This window comes from Psammomys obesus, unplaced genomic scaffold, assembly GCF_907164565.1.
Source record: "Psammomys obesus unplaced genomic scaffold, mPsaObe1.curated_primary_1811, whole genome shotgun sequence".
NCBI classification, from domain to species: domain Eukaryota; kingdom Metazoa; phylum Chordata; class Mammalia; order Rodentia; family Muridae; genus Psammomys; species Psammomys obesus.
The window spans coordinates 9,529,732-9,534,376 of record NW_026596143.1 but is presented as its reverse complement, the minus strand read 5'-3'; positions in this window follow the sequence as shown (position 1 = coordinate 9,534,376).

The following is a 4,645-nucleotide window of genomic DNA, read 5'->3' as shown; positions in this document are numbered from 1 at the left end:
AGAGAACAGCCTCATGAGTAACTGAGCTTACAGATGTACACTACTAAGATCTATTCATAGAGTGCTTAAAAAACTTCCAATAACTTCAGAATAACCGCAGGCCACTGGGTAAAATGCCTAGCCAACTTTGAGATTCCCACCCCCCAACCATCCCACACTTAAACCTGAGACCATAGTCACTCAGCACCATTTACTACAGCGTTACCAGGCACTGAATTTGCTCTGACAAAGGTCAGCCAAAACATGCAGCTTCCTGCTTCCTGCAGCTGACAGACAGGTAAGGAGATGGAGCCCATTGGAGTCAATATATAGTTGTGAATTGTTGGGTAGTGGTGAGTGAGAAGCGGAGTGTTGTATAGGACATACAGGGGGTAGCATGAGAAATCCTCATTCAGAACAAAGGTCTAAGAAGGCCTCACTGGAACATGACACAGAAACTAAAACTCAATGGCTAAACGAGGTTGGCCAGGTGAAAAATGTGCCAAGCTGTCAGCTAACTTGCTTTGCCAGAGGTGGGGGGGGGTGCTGCCCTCTTGAGCTGAGACTTTGTAGAAGAGAAAAACTGAGAAACCCAACCAAGGCTTGGCAGAAGCACCAGAGGAGCAATGAGCGTGGAGGAGAAGGGAAGTCCAGGAATGCAGAGAGGAGCCACTGACCACAAGAGCCGGCACAAGGCAGTACCTCTGCACCTAAGGCTGAAGAGTATGTCTGTGTGTCTATGTCTCTCAGGATGCTGCAGGGCCCATGGGAGGGTGCTGGGCAGCCTTCTGCTCCTGGAGCCAACTGCACAACTGAGGGAGACAAAAATCACCAAGTAATCCCATACATCAGTATGGAATAGTTATGAGACCCTTGCCAGAGGCATGTAGCTTGAAGAAAATCTAGGCTTCTCTTTTCCAGAAGGTAAATTTTAAAAGGATTATAGAAGATTGCATTTCTTACTTTTGGAAAACTCCTAGGCTCTATTATTAGTTGGTTTTCTTACATATAACAAATACCTGAGATAATCAACTTTGTTTAAAAAATGAAAGGTTTGGGCCTAAAGGGGTGGCTCAGGAGGTAAGGGGGTTTGAAGCTCTTGCAAGGGATCCAGGATTGGTTCCCAGCACACACACAGTGACTCACAACCATCTGTCACTCCAGTTCCAGGGGATCCGATGCTTTCTTTCTGGCTTTCACAGGCAACAAGTACACATAGCATGTATACATACACGTATGCAAAAGATTCAAACACACAAAAAAAAATAAGTCAGATTTTTTAAAAAGCATTTAAAAAGAAAGGCTAAGCAGGATTTGGTAGCTTGTACCTCTAATCCAATACTCAGGAAGCTGAGGCAGAAGGATCACTGCCAGTTCAGGCCATCATGAACTACATAGTGAGTTCTAGACAGCCGTGACTATAGAGTGAGACTCTATCTCAGAGACAAACAAACAACCAAACAAAGACAAAAGGTTTACCCTGGCTCACGGTCTCAATCCATAGCATACACCCTGTCCCTTTGGGGCCTGTGGCAAAGCACTGTATCATGGAGGAACACAAAGTAAAGAAAACCATTCAGTTCATGAGAGATGGAGAAGAGGGAAGAAGGGGATAAGAAGAGGAATGGAACAGAAGCCCAATGTTCCTCCAAGTTCTGCTTCCAGTGACCTTAAACCCTCTCCTGGGCCCACCACTTAAGGTTACACCAGCTCCCAGTATTACCAAGATGGAGACCAAACCTTTAATACATGGGCCTTTGAGAGAAGTTCCACAACCAAACTTTTGAGAAAGACTTCACTATGCCCTCCTTTGTTTAATAAAGCCAAACCTTTACTTCAGCGTGCAAGTCCTCATGTCCCCAGTGTATCAACATCCCCCTGCCAGCACCACTCACAGGAGCTGATGGGACAACTCGCTCCGTCAAGCTCTTCAGGTACTTAGGCCTTCTTCCAAGCCATCCTTGCCTCTTGGTGCTGTCAGGTTTTCCAAGGCCTTATGACTTTCTTTTCTCTGGAAACTTTCTCATCTCCCTTTATCTCCTCTGTAATCCTCATGTATATCCCTCTCATCTTCCTGAAATGGATGAGAAACTTCTTAAAGGCAAGAAAAGGGTATTCTATTCATCTTCATGTCCCCTCTACCTAGGACAGTGCCCGGCACTCGGTAAGTAATCAATAAGTGCTTGCTGAGTCCCATTAGCTGGAATCACTGCAGGGATAAACATTTATCAGTTTCTTTGAACTGAGTCATTAGGTGGACATGGGAGGAGCCCCGGGGATGACACTCAAAACAGAGACAAGAGGAGAGACAATGAAAGAAGATATGAAGAATGCCTGCCTGCCACCAGGACCCAGAAGGATTCCTTTCTCTAGTCAATCTCCCATGTGCAGACCAGGCAGGTGGGCTCCCGGAGCTCTGCCATTAGCAGCATGCCTTGGAAGCCCGCAGGGGAAACAAGCTAAACAGGACAGCAGAGACCACCTTCCTCCACCAACGTGCAATAATGGCTAAAATGTTCCCTTCGAGCCATTGCTTGGAGGAAGAATGAGGTCATAAGAAAAGCACCATAAATGCCAGACAGGATGGCACAGTCTGTAACGCCAGCCCTCAGCAGGCTGAGGAAGGAAGAACAGCTTCCAGTATTGCCAGCCTGGGATGCATAGCAAGTTCAGTGCCCACCTGGATTACACAGGAAGACTATCTTCGTAAAACAGACAAATGTAAGCATGAAAAGCAAGAAGGCAGTCCTGGTAATGCACCTGTGTCCACTGAATAGGACAGGAAAAAAAAATCACACCTAGGTAAACAGAATCGGGGTCTGAAAGCAAAGTGACATGAGCTCATTGAAGGTTAAGGCAGCACCAAGTCACAAACACGTTCCCAAGAAAAGATCAATGCTCTCAGCGTTAGAAGACAGATATTTCCTTCTTAAATTTCTAAAATGTGTTTATTGTGTGTGTATATATATATATACACATATATATATACGTATATATATATATATATATAATAGGGGTGTGTGTGTGTGTGTGTGTGTGCATACACATGGCACAGTGTGCAAGAGGGGGTCAGAGGACAATTTGTGGGATTTGGTTCTCTCTTTCCACCATGTGAGTCCATGGTACCAAACTCAGGTCATCAGGCTTGGTGGCAAGCTTGCTAACCACTGAGTCATCTCAATGGCCCATCGATATTTCTTGACTACCCAAATGTTTTTTTTTTTTTTTATAATCTATAAATGAATGAGACTGTGAAAATGTGCTCAAAATAGGCCTCCAAAAGAAAACCAGCCCCTGTCCTTTGAAATCTGCAGCGGGACCTAGAAAGCACGATGAAACGTGTGACCCACGAGAAGCAATATGGAGCCCAGCAACCAGAGCCGTGCCTGCGGCCTGGGAAGGATGTGCTTCCCAAATGTACCCCCAAAAGTCTCTAGAACAGAACCAAGTTCCCTCCTGTCTTTCAGGATCTCTTCAGGGAAAAAAAACATAATAACTTTCCTGCCCATGAGGCCAGAATAGAAAAAACAAGGATATATAAAACATGCCTACGAGGGAAAGAGCAGGCCAAAAACAATATGCTCACCTTTTATGTATGTTTTCACCCCCAGGACCTCAGCCGCTTTTCCCAGTGTGGGTTGGGGAGAAGAGGCAAACCAAGCCTAGTGACCTTCTGGCCCTTGCCAGACCGGAGGCCTTCACAGGCAGGGGGTCAAAAAAACTTCACTGAAGCTGATTACCAAGAAAGGAACTGGGTACCCGGAGCACATGTGAGCAGAGCCTCGTTTTCAATTCAGGACTGTCAGCCAGTGATTAATGACTAACAGCCACGGAGCAGCCTTGATTGCCAAGTGCCGTATTGTTAAGCCTGACATTTAATGAGGCCGGACACAACTCCAGCACAATTCCACACCGTCATCTGCAAATAGTGCTGGACAGACTTAATTGGTTAAGTATTTGTGTGTGTGTGTGTGTGTGTGTGTGTGTGTGTGTGTGTGTGTGTGTGAGGGGTTTAGGGGGTGAGTTTGCCTCTGTGGCAGTATGTTTCTCGACTTTAATATGCAGGGCTGGATCATCACTGTGTTAGTGTGAGGGCCGCAGCATTGAATCCATTCACCTATATACTACAAGGTCAGACCCTCATGGGATGAAACCTGCCCACACAACTGTCTCGGTGCCCTGCCGTGAGCTCCTCCCCACCACACCACTCTCTCTGCCACTGTCTCTGAGGGGCAGCTGGAAGCTGGCATGTTTGTGAAGTTAAAAACATGAAAGGAAGTTGAAAGAAGTTGTCTAGAAGTGGGCTGGGATCCAGGGCTCCTGAGAAGCCACTTTTCACTGGACTCAGATCAATGGTGCCTTGGCCTGCCTCACTGGGTGGTTCCTCCTTTGCCAAAAGAAAACTATGTCACCCCCATTCCGGAACACAGGGCTCTCTTGGGACATGCACTGAATCCATCTTATTGTTCCAGAAACAACATCACAGGCAATAGGGGCCAAGAGACAGACCTGGAAGAGTGTCGTTGGGCCAATTGAGCAAGGTGACATGGGGGCTTAGGAGAGAAGACGTTGGCTCCAAAGGGCAGATCGATCCTGGGGACCAATGCCTGGAGTGTACTGCCTCTCCCTCTGGTCTCCTGTCCTAAAGGGACAGACGGAAGCAAGT